General features: G+C 30.5%; 3 non-coding genes across 3 annotated transcripts; all 3 read right to left on the bottom strand.

Moving 5' to 3' along the window:
- Positions 1 to 6,242: 6,242 nt before the first annotated feature.
- LOC116401853 lies at positions 6,243 to 6,333 on the bottom strand. The gene has a single exon (XR_004214257.1). It is a non-coding gene; the product is annotated as a small nucleolar RNA snR60/Z15/Z230/Z193/J17 (small nucleolar RNA).
- Positions 6,334 to 6,406: 73 nt separating this feature from the next.
- LOC116401860 lies at positions 6,407 to 6,487 on the bottom strand. Its single transcript, XR_004214263.1, has one exon. It is a non-coding gene; the product is annotated as a small nucleolar RNA U83 (small nucleolar RNA).
- A 323-nt stretch (positions 6,488 to 6,810) lies between these two features.
- On the bottom strand, positions 6,811 to 6,911 carry LOC116401855. The gene has a single exon (XR_004214259.1). It is a non-coding gene; the product is annotated as a small nucleolar RNA Z43 (small nucleolar RNA).
- Between the last annotated feature and the right edge of the window lie 6,199 nt (positions 6,912 to 13,110).

The raw sequence follows: 13,110 nt of genomic DNA, 5'->3' as shown, positions 1-13,110 counted from the left end.
AAGTTTTCCAATGTCTTTGCATCCCTTGCCCCAGAGAAGGGCTTGGGTTTCAGGATCTTTATCTTGCCAACTGTAATCGCTCCTTCAGCCGGAGCTTGATTGGCCAATGCTCGCATCATAAAGTTCACCTTCGTGTTCACCTCTACGATTTCATTTCTAACGACATCCAGGGTGGCTCAAAAGTCCTCTGACATGTCATTTATCATTTCCATTATATCCTTCTGAGAGCTATCTAGCTCCATCACTCGTTCCTTCATCCGGGCAAAAGAGCCCGATGAACTGTCCCCACGCTCGTAGGGAACATTTTCAATTCTTTGGATTTATGACTCTAACATGTCAACTCTAGCTAACAAATCTTGTATGGGTAATCCGTCCAGGCGACCAAACACTGCATCAACAGCATCAGCTCTCTCCGAAACTTCCTCAAGTCGTTCTTCCATAAATCGGATGGAATCCGGAACTCCCATCAGGTGGAGCATCTGCTCTTCGATCCCCACCAACCGTTCTTCATGGGTCTTGCTCGCTCATTTTGCAATAGACATCTCTCTGTCTGAACTGTCAGCCAATTTGGCTCTGTTACCACTTGTCACAATCGTAGCATTTCAACCTCGAGACGGATGATTGTGCGACACTTGTTCTAACTCTATGAACAAGTCAGCCGATCAAAATCCAAGAGTTGTGGGTAACATCGACGTATGTCGTAACCTTCCTTTGCGTTTTAGGGAAATTTTATTTATAAAACGTGGGAAAGAGAGAAATACATTGAAATAGATGTTACGATAAGCATTAAAGACTGTCAATTGCAAGGAAAAAGGGTTGCTTGCAAAGAGTACAACTAATGCTTGGGCGGAGATTCAACTGGTATGTCTCCCCTATAGTACATTTTGAACATTTTCAGCTCTGGCAGGCTTGCATATGAAAATGCCGAAATGTCACACCCAAACTCTATGACCTATAATGAAAAGCAAACACCTAAACTAGTTATGGAAACTAAAGATGAGATAAACTGGGGGTAATCGAAGCATATAACCAAAGGTAAACACACTTTGGAAAAATATATATGTGACACAGTGCACGTGTGTACTTCTATATATATAGTTCCCATATGCTTTTATTTTATGTTCCTATTGTTTTTCTTATTTAATAAAAAGTATACCAAATTATATTTGTATTTATGTTTTTTTTATATAGTTTGAATGAAATTAGTATGGTATGTTTTTTAAAGACCGTTTTAAAAATTTTAATAATGTGAAATTATGATACCATATTATTTTATATGTTTTTATTTAAATTACAACATGTAAGATACATGCATGGTGTCTATATATACAAACCTATACACATATATATATAGTTTTAATGACGTTTTTATTTAGTGATAGTTACATGAAAAAAAGACTAAAATAATAGCATATATAGGATAGGGGATAAAATAATTACATATGTAGCACAAAAAATAGTAAAACACTCAAATATTCACATTCAACCACGACTTTGGACTCTTCTCGTCGAATTCTCAAATTAACAATTATCATTGATAGTTGCTATTAGTGATATATGTTATATGCTATCACGGTTAGCCTTCAATTTGAGAAATGATTATTTCACACATTTCTTCTCAATTTTTTCATGTTGAATGCTATCACTAATATAGCTACAATTAGTGACTATCACTCACTAGTAGCTTTTATCGGTTGTTATCACTAATAGTTACTACCAACGATAACTTGTCACTATTATGAGTTTTTTTTTCTTCGATTCTTTTAAATTGAAAGCTAGCAATTGATAACTTTTATACGTTATTATCTCTTATAGATGCTATCATGGACACTTTTAATTTGAGAAATATGTTATTTGTTGATATGATTGATAATGACTTTCAACTATAGCTTTTATCAATGATAATCACTGAAGAGTAGAGTAACTTTCAATTTGAGAAATATGGTATATCAGTTGCTATAGATAGCTGTTATCACTGATAACTGCTATATGTGATAAATTTCAATTTGAGAAATGTGGTATCAGTTTCTCTCACTGATATCTTCTATCAACGATGTTGCTATCAATTAATATTCTTGATAGCTACTATAAGTAATTTTTCTATATTGTTATCAACATAAAATGATATCACTAACATTATCTATTAATAATTGTATTAGAAGAATATCGCTAATAACAACTATATGCTATATTTTTATAATTATATTTTTTACAAGTGATATCTCTTTGGTAAACATATCAATTTTGAATTGACAATGTTTAATTAAGCTATCAATTGATATTTTTTATAGTTACTATCAATGATATTCTTCTATTACTATCACTAATAATACTATCAATGATAGGAATTGAATGATATTACTGATAGCTACTACCAGTAATATCTTTAATAGCCTACTACATATCAATGATATCAAGGCAATGCTACTATAAAGTGATATTGTGGTTGTTCAATTTTAGCATAAATGGACAAAGAAAAGATATCAAATTAGCATGCTATCGGTAATAGCTTTGAATCGTTAATTACATATTATCCATACGATAGCTTCTATCGCTAATAGTATAAATGAATTTGATATAGTTGCAACTTTTGTTGAAATAAAGTATTGATTTTAGGTTATGTTATTAATATTTATATCATTTAGAAATTTAAAGTTTAAGTTATCCTTGATAAATTCATGAAAAACATTTTGACTTATTAGACAAGATATCAGCGATAAAAGCCATCACGGATAGTATGATATAAAGAAACTAAAGTGCAAAACTAACATTTAAAAAAAATTACCATGTCATGAGTAAAAAATCGCCACTTAATTAATATAAATCAATGAGATTTTACTCGATTTTTATTTTGAACATTTAATTTTTCAAGGTGTTTAGAAGGTAGTAATTAATTGAGAATAAAAAATTTATTCTCTTTTTTGTTTGAAAATTCGACATTATATTTTAGTTGGCTTGGTTTTGTATTCTCTCTCTTTTATTTTTTTAAGAATCTAGCACGGCTTAAAAACTAATAAAATAAATTAAGCTAAAATAGTTGTTGATTTTCTATACAAATTATTAAATTCATGCATACAACAATTAGAATTATTTTTCCAACTTCGCTCCTTTAATCTAATTAGTATATATGTATATGTATATATAGGAAACATAAACTTATGTTAGTTGAAATGAAAATTTCTCAAAGAAGGAAACAACTATTTTTCTTTTTAAAAAAAAAAAAGATTATTGAATAGACACTTGAGATAAATAAATGTGTAATCAAGATATATAACAAACTACACATGATGAATTGTTTCTCATCTCTCTAAACTCTCCTTAGTCCTTAACTTGAATTCACTATGAAAACCATCTTCTAATCTTCGACCATTGTGAAGATCACCACAAATTTGTTGGGTGTGGAATTTCTTTTTTGTTGCCTCTATCTGATTTTCCTCGTTGAAATCTCAAATTTATAGCCTCTAAATAAACATTATAGAAGATGATTTCAAAAATAAAAAGTAAACAATTAATCGAGTTTAATTTCACTATGCATATAAAAGTATTGAAGATGTTCACTGGGAGACCATGGATAAAAAATTAAACATGAGTAGAAGATAGAATGAATTTATTAAATACTCAAAATTAGTTATAAGAAGATTTTTTTAAAATAGAAAAATTGACAAACTATATACAATCAATAAAACAAAATCACTTAAAGAAAAACATGTAAATATTTTGTTAAATGTCCTATTTTTCACTTTTTTTTCTAATTATAACGAATGATTATATATAAATAAATATTATATATAATATGGAAAATAATGTTTAAAATGAAAATTACGATTAATCTCAAATGTTTAATTGGAAGACAAATTTCAAACAAGAGTAAAATGGGGAGAATAAAATTGCTCTATATAGATTACATAATCAAGATCAAAATAGATTAATCTCAAATGTTTAATTGGAAGACAAATTTCAAACAAGAGTAAAATGGGGAGAATAAAATTGCTCTATATAGATTACATAATCAAGATCAAAATATCTATTAATAAAATAATATATATCAATTTATACTTTAGATTTTCAAAGCTTAAACTTTTCATTATATCTTAGTTGGATAAACGTTGCATGAGATTAATTTTGTCAAACAAATCTAAAACTTAATTTAGACTAAAAGTTAATTTGAAAATTGATCATCCAATGATCATTAATTTATTTTAGAAAAAAGTTGCAAAAACCAATCATTACACTCGTGAATTTGATCAATGACCGTCCTCCCTTGTGATTTTTTGAAAGCAATCAACATCATTTTTATTAAATTATTTTTATTTGTTTCTATATTTTTATTTCTCTCTCGTTCCATCCTCTTTTTCTCATCATTTTACGCAAGAGAGTCGATTTAGATTCAAAATTAAGATTCACTGCAAAAAAAAATATTCATATGCATAACATCATCGAAAGATATACGAACATGCAATAAAGAGACTCCGTAAAGATATCATTGTGCATCAGTTTATGAGAAAGAACGGTGAGCTCATTCACCTTGGTCTTCTCTGAAAGATCTATGATTTTGTAGTAGAGAAGGCTCAAAGAATTTGAGTGAAGCCTAATGTCTGAAGGAAGACGTTGGGGTTATATGACAGGCATTGATTTCTTAGTCGACCTATGGTTTCACTTTGAAAGGAATTCCCCATAAGCCTTACCCAATCCAATAAAGGATATGATAAAGACACCATCAAAGGTAGTAATTATTCTAACACGAAAAGATTCCACGAAAAAAAGCTATAAAATGGAAGAAATTCAAACATCTTTAAAGTTTTTTTTACCATAAGCTTTCATTAGAAGAATTAAGGAAACTTTGGGCTAAGGGCCACACGAAGAAGCCAATTTGTGATTGTGAGTGAAAATATTGAACAATCAGTTCACCAAGTCTTCATACACTCATGAGAATTGTTGCAACACAAATAGCACATTCATGAACATTGTTAAACTTCTAAACATTACATGAAGAACTCATAAATAGACAATCTAAATAACCATTGACATCGTTCCAAGAAAGTTCTCAAAATTATGTTATTCATGAACATATCCTATCTTTCATTTTTCAAAACGACACCTAAAAACAGCTCTAATTATCCCTTCAATTTACTCATGCTTCACATATAGTCGCAAGAATATAATCATCCATCGTTTCACATCATTTCAATGGTCTTTTTACAAGTTTGATCTCATTATTTCCACCTCTCGTCTTTCTCTACCTGTTCGCTCAAAATCAGATGGTAAAAATTGACCAACTTATTGTCTAATTCAACAAATGCAGCAAAACACTAAGGAAATATCATTTTAGCATAGCTATTTACTTACGCGGTTAATTAAACACTTACATCATGTATGATTTTCCTTTAAAAAGTTCCTCATCAAAGCTTCAAGTTGAGAAATACGCTATGCACGACTGCTTAATTTTTCAATATACTATTGCAAACAAGATATGATTTTTCCTTCCTATTTAAACCATAAGAGTAACCATATACTACTTCGAAAGTACACCTTCGAAAAACCTTCGACTCTTATTCCCGAGTCTTTCTCCTTATCATGCCCATAATGTTTGCTTTCAGTCCCACAGAGTGTGTTTCGCCATGTTATCCTGTGGTTAGTCAACCTTAGTTCATCCTTCGTCTTTCACAACCACCCGACCAATGCATCAACAGTCTCTGCTTTGTTGAATCGCGTCACAATTCTTGAGCCGTTTTATTTAAACCATTTCAAAAGGGAGCACTTCCTCTTATTATCAGGTAAACTGAATTTCCTGAAGACAAGTCTACTTTATAAGCTACAGCTACCATGTTTTTAATTCACAACCATATGAACGTATATCTATGTTCCTATTTCAATTCACAACACATACAATTTGCCACAAATCATTCCAAACTACCCATTCCCATATCCCTTGTATGTACAAGCAGAGTCTAAATACTCCTATTTTCCTAGTACACTCAAAACACAAAATTACCATGACTATACGTTGTAGACTCTGGGTGAAATGTATTCACTGATGGTTCATCAACATCACGGAATCCAATTTCAAACATAACCCAACTAACACAATTCAAAAGCTAACAAAGAAACAGCATAAATAAGTTGGTAAACATGGTTTCAATAGAGAATGCTTCGTAGAAACTAATTAGAAAAAATAAAATGAAAACCAACTATGGATCCATTGAGCTTCGCCTGAAGAAAAACTTTGGCAGTGAAAAGGAAAAAAGGGTCATCAGATAGGAGCGAAAGACTAAAAACGATGTATAATCATAGTACATTCAGTTGAACTATGCTTACGATCATCATATGACCCACTCATTTAATCGTTCATCGAATTCAAGAACACAAATTCAAAACAAAAGAAAAAAAATACAGAACATTATACACAAGTCTCAGAAGGAAGGCAGTAGAGGTAATTGTAATCACAAATGATCATACAGTACGAATACCAAATTCCTCATCACAGACAGGGGCTGAACTCAAATCCCATCAACAGATCAATTTTAAGATAGCAGAACCAACAAAACATTTTACCCGCATCACATCACAGATCAACTAATAAATAATAAGGATAATGCAAGCGGCCTCATAGAGAAGATTAGAGATGTCAACATGCATAAATTCAGACATATGCTTGTCAAAAAAATAATTTAATCATCGGCCATCTGAACCAAAGGTAGACAATGAAAAGAAGATTGATAAGAAAAAAAAGCAAACCAAAATTCTTGCAAACAAAATCAAAACCGTTTATAAAAAAGCTAGGGAATGAAAAGAAATTGATAAGAAAAAAAGGGACTCAGAATATGGGTGGTGATATATCAGGATGGTCGTCAAGGCCATTTCACACAGCCAGTTACGACGAACGAGACCTTTAGATACAATCGTCACCGTCCCCTTCAATTCAGAAGATTTTGAAGAATACGAAAAAAAGAATTGAAAGATGACTGAGAAATAACCACAGATTACGGAAACGCTAGACTAACTGAGCAGAAATATGCTTTCGAGTATGGAGTTGAGAGGATGAAGGTCGCTTTATAAAGATGGGGGAAGGGGTCTTCGCGGCTAGGGTTTTCTCGATTAGGGTTTTTCTTGATGTGCATGAGTTATACTATTCTACGCGAGGATGCATTATAACAAAATAAACCATCCGATCAGTTGGAGGAAAACTGAAGTGCTCATTAGCCATTGGATGAAATTCAAACGGAGAGTTGAGATTTAACCGGAATGGACGAAAAAGAAAATAAAAGATTGAATAATCGTTTAAATTTTAGTTTGATCTTTTATCGGTTTAAATTCTATTTCCGTCTCTAATTAGATGACTTGGATGGCTCAAATAAAATAATAGTTTTTAATAATTTAGGATTTTAATTTTTAATTAAATGTTAGATGGTAATTTGGTTGTCATCGTTTTAATGCATTGTCATTGTATTTTACTTTTTTTTACTTTTTCAACTTATATGTACTTGGATATTTCCAATTATATAAGTCACACCATCGTAAAGACTTACCAAAGTGAGTTTTTTCAAAATTTTAGGACCAAAACAGACATTCTTAAACGTTAAGTATAGGAACCAAAGGTACAAAATTTAGAAACTAATGTAGAATTTTTGTCACACCCCATCTCGAGCACCTGCTTGCTTGGATCGAGATGTGGTGTGATGTTAGCTGAAGTATTCATCTTCGAAATAACTCTAACTAATCCTTGCTTGCACCGAAGGATTTAGTATAGGCCCAGGGGGCTAAGCCCCCCTCAACTTTATTGTATGTATATAATATGTATAAACAAAATCAATTAATACTTAATATTTGTAAATAATTTAGTGGTTATTATGCTTGTCAACCTCCCCTCCAACCAAAGATTAAGTCTTACTTATGTAATTTTTTTTCCAGATTTTTATTTTTTCTCTAACTTACAACTCGAAGCCTTCTGTCAATAAATTTTCTGAAACATTTAACAGCGAAAGTCTATAAACTTAAAAATACTTTGAAACCGTAGTGACCCATTTGAATTTTCTTTTATAAATACCAAGTAAAAATATATCAAACATAAAAGTATAAACTCTTGAGTAAATTGATAGAACTAAGACATGCATAGTGGAAAAAGAATCGAAATTCTGCCTAATTGCCTCTAATTAACATGGAACCCTAAACTAAACAATTTAAGGTTTAGGGAATATTACCTTTGATGCTTTTCAAAAAAACCTTAATATCTCCTCACGTACACAAATCGGGACAACCACTATAATTGACCCACTAATCTTCGAACTTAGAACCGAGTTGTGGGGTCCAATTTGGTGAAGAAAATAAGGGAGATAAAGGAAAAAAGGAAGGTATAAGTTTGGTTGAGATTTTGGAGAGTAATAAAATAGTAATTTCTAAAATCACTTGAAAAGGGCAAAAAAAATTCAATAAAAAGAAAGCAACCCTATTTATAACTAATTACATGCAAAAGTGCATGTAATTAATTTGTGACTACTTCCACTAACAATTAGTTGAACGTAGTGGATTAGGTGTCTACATCTCATGTAGTCACATATCCCACTAAGTGTTAGTGGGATTATCTAACAAAATGTTTGATTTTCCCACTAACTTAGTTCAAGGGTAAAATGGTCATTTTACCTTTCAAGTCAAAAATCAATATTTTGACTTTTTACCATTTTGTCTGTCTTGACTAATTTCGATCTCCCAAGCATGAATCTGCATTCATTTTTCCAAAAGTCAAATGACATTTGAATATAAGGTCGGTCAAAATTTGACTTTTCAAAGTAAAAAAAATCAACATTTTGACTTTTTACAACTTTGATCATTTCCATCCATTCCAAGCTTTCTAGTATGAATATGTATTCATATTTATAGTAATTAAATCTTATTTAAACATAAAGCTCTATTTCAAATCAGAAGACCGATGGCTATATCACACATACTTGTCGGTTTCTCTCTCTACTCCCAATTCGAACAATTGATTTATTCTATCACATTGTTCTAAGTTTATTCCATATGAGCTAGCGGGGAACACAGTGGACCTATTGATCATGGGCTCCAACGATTCAAGATTAACTAGCTAAACTCTTTTAGACCAAGTTAATTAACTTTTGTTAACTAACGGGTCATTCCACTAAAGTCCCGCAGTTGCACTCCCCTAACTCTAGATATATTTGTGTCCATTTGATAAAACCATGATCAGTAAGTTAATCCTTCACAGGTTATTTGTAACATTGATTGGGTCAAAATATCGTTTTACCCAAGACTACATCTTGCTCCTTAAATCTCACTGATCCACTATTGAACAATTGGTTTAAGGTCCAACCTATAAACTTAATCCCACTCGGGCCAATGAGAGGGTGGGGCCACTTTTTCAAAACTTGGATTTAGTGCTTAAAAGAACAACTTATCTATTAACCCTAAAGTGGGTAGGAGTGAATTTCGTCTTGCATCTAATGTCTCCAGCTATCCACCAGATCTTACCCTGAAATGGGAGGCTTATTGAGTCATCGCTGATGAGCTGGTCTCACCTATGTAGATCTAAAGATAATCTCGTGTGAACAAGGCATAAATATATATACCCTTCATGATGACCCATAAACTACAGGCTCGTCAACCCTACCATCAGTATGGAGTTAACCACATGTATACAATTTGTTCTCATGATATATTTGGGCATAGAGAAACATTTGAAAACGTTGAAATATTTTTCTTGAACTTGTTCATGAAATTATTCAAACATGGTATAACTTGAACATCAATTCATAAACATTTATCATAAATAATAACTTGAAATTATGCTTTGTAGATCATTTCAGCTTAAAATCATGTTTAATAAATAGCGCTTAAAACAGTTTGTTATTCACAAGCTATTGCTTCTGGAGATTGAAGCCATGTTTTATAAATCACTTTAAAATCGATGTGTTACTCCTACATTTGAATAGAGTCTTGTTCGTGAGATTCCTCTTCATTCTCTTAAGCCTCCTTGATCTGAATTTTTTTTATTTATTCCTTATTTAGTCCTTTGAACATAAAAATATTCAAAAGTTTCCTTAAAATTTACAAAAATATCGTAATAGCTCAAAACAGCTAAAAAACAGCCCAACGGTGATCACTGACATAGGAAATCGGGTTGGTCGCGCATGATGAAGGGTAAAAGCGCTAGACAGCAAAATATTTTACAGAACAATTCCTCAATTTAATTGGAAATTCCAAAATACCAATACATTGTCAAAATAATACATAAACTAATTTTCTTACTATAACTTAAAGGCTAAGAATGCTTTTAAATTAAAATATACAAAGAATGTTAAACTTACGTAGTTTGATGCTTCTGAATCTACAAAAACTCCAAATTTTGGACACCACCCGCCAGAAACTTTCATATCCCCTGGGGTGAAATTGGTTTGTGGAAACCAATGAAAATGTCAAAAATGTTTAGAGATAAACTATTTTTGCAGAGAGCAAAATGATAGGTTTTATTTTATTATTAAAAACTAATTTTCTTTTACATATTTATAACTCCCTTTCCTTGATAGAGTATGAGAGAATCATGAGATTCTATTGATTTAAAAAATACTAAATTAATAGAAATTTCAAATCTATTAATTAATTAATTAAATCATATTTAAGTAATATTTCATGAATATCTCTCAAATATCTTATAATTTGTAATTAATTCATAATTAATTAATATCTCTCCAATGTCTTATAGTTTGTAATTAATTTAATTAAATCATATTTACTTAAATAAAATTAAACTAAACTATTAATTAATTGGAAAATTTACATAAATAAAATAAAATGAAAAGTATTTTACATTTTATAGTAAAAACAAATGGATATTTTGGGCTTGTATTAAAATTTTGGTAATCCATTTTAGGGTTGGATTAAAATTTTGCTATGGACCATAAATAGTTTGTCGATTCTTCTATTTTAAAAATTTCCCTAAGAAAAACTGTTTTTTTTTATGCATATTTATAACTCTCTTTCCTTCCTGGACCTTCATGAAGTAGGAGAGAATCATAAGATTATATTAATTTTAAAAAATATTAAATTAATACAAATTTCAAATCTACTAATTAATTAACTATTAATCAATTAGTTAATAATTAATTAAATCATAATTAATTAATATTTATTTAATGAATATCTATCCAATATCTTATAGTTTTATATTAATTTAAGAAAATTTAATTAAATAAAATAAAACTAAACTATTAATTAATAGCTAAATTAAATATCTTATATTTAACTTAAATTAAATTTGAATCACATTCAAATATAAGTTTATCTCATAATCAATAATTTTAATATGAATTCTATTCACATTAAATTATTATTTGAATGCATTTAAATATTTTCTCGCTCATAAATTAGTTTTGAATTATATCCAAAATTAAATTTATATAATAAAGTTCGACAAACTTTATATTATAATGTATCACTATACATTAAACTAATTTCCAAAGTAACTTTGATCATTTCAAAATACAGCCAATATAAATAAATCTGCTTACACTTTATGAGCTAAGAAATAGACCTAATTGACCTACATATTAGAAGCTACAACAATATGAGATTAATTGGCTAAACTCATTAACCACATTAATCAATATTCGTTAACTGTGTGTACACTCCACTAAAGACTTACAACTAAATTCTTCTCAATGTAGATATATTTGTGTCCACGAATATAGACCAATAATAGTAAGTTAGTCCTTCATGATTGTTTATAATACCAACTGGATCAAATTATCGTTTTACCCCTCAATTACCTCTAATCATTAAATACCATTGTTTCTCTAATGAACAACTTGTTTATGGTCCTACCAATAAACAGAAACCCCTCTCGTGCCATAGAAAGGGTATGTTCCTTTATTCAAGTCTCAGAGACACCATTTAAGACAACACTAATCTACTTACCCTAAAGTAGGGAAGAAGTGAATTTCTTCTTGTGTAATTGTGTTTCCAGCTCCCCACTTGGTCTTGTCCCCAAAATGATTAGCTTATTGAGTTGGCGATCTGACCACTCTCACTCATACAAATCAAAGAACAATCCCTCGTGAATAGAAGTTCATAATATACTTAGGATTAAGACTAAGTTACCTAGGTCATCCTAATAAAATAGAAACCTAACTAGTTAACAAAGTTACATCTAGTGGTTACTATTTCGCGGACTGGTCTTATGCAAACTCATTGCATAGGATACTCTCATTCGCATGTCAACTACACAAACACGTTGGATCATTGCGTTTGTATCAAACACAAAGTGAGTTGTATCCATAGTGTTATCAAAATAAGGTATCCAGTCTTACCATTATACTGTAGACCCTTTAAGCTGATCTCGAACATTAATCCATGTATGTCTCTACATATTGTTCAAGACTCATCAAATAGCTTAGAATATTAGTTTATTGGATTTGAGTTATTAAGACAAAACTAATAATATAATCAATAACAATTATTACAATAATAACACTTTATTAACAACGGTCAATAGATTATATTTACAATCTATGAGTTTTAGGATATAAATCCCAACAGTTCCTTCATGGAATGAGTCACTACTAGTTTCTTCATCAAATCTTTCTATACCTCTATACAAGTTCACTAGCTCGCCATGATACACCCAATCTGTGTAGGAGGAGCATATTCCATTTGTTAATAAATGTCTCTCCATACCCTCTAATGAGTCTCAATTGGAGTTCATACAACTCTTGGATGAACTCCTTATCCGTCTGTACTCATCAATGTGATACTTGGCAATTGCTAGAAATTGGAAAACTCCCTCTCTATACTTAGCTAATAACTTATTCCTAAGTTTCATCGAACTTTTATCCATCGATAAAGACCTAGAACATACATACATGACATTAACTTTACATTTCCTTCTCTTAAATGCTAAATTTTGTCCATGAATATGTCACACCTCACAAGTATCCAATATCTTAACTTTCACTATATCTAAGTTTAAACTAAAAAATCTATCTAACACTTCCAACTAACCAACTAACAAGGTTTTAGTAGCAATCTAACACTTCGAACAAATTATGTTTAAATTTTAGTTTGATCTTTTATCTAGGTTTAAAGTCTATTTCCGTCTCTAAT

This window comes from Cucumis sativus, chromosome 1 (assembly GCF_000004075.3).
Source record: "Cucumis sativus cultivar 9930 chromosome 1, Cucumber_9930_V3, whole genome shotgun sequence".
Taxonomy (NCBI): Eukaryota; Viridiplantae; Streptophyta; class Magnoliopsida; order Cucurbitales; family Cucurbitaceae; genus Cucumis; species Cucumis sativus.
The sequence above is the reverse complement of the archived record's forward strand: the minus strand, read 5'-3'. Positions and strand labels throughout refer to the sequence as shown.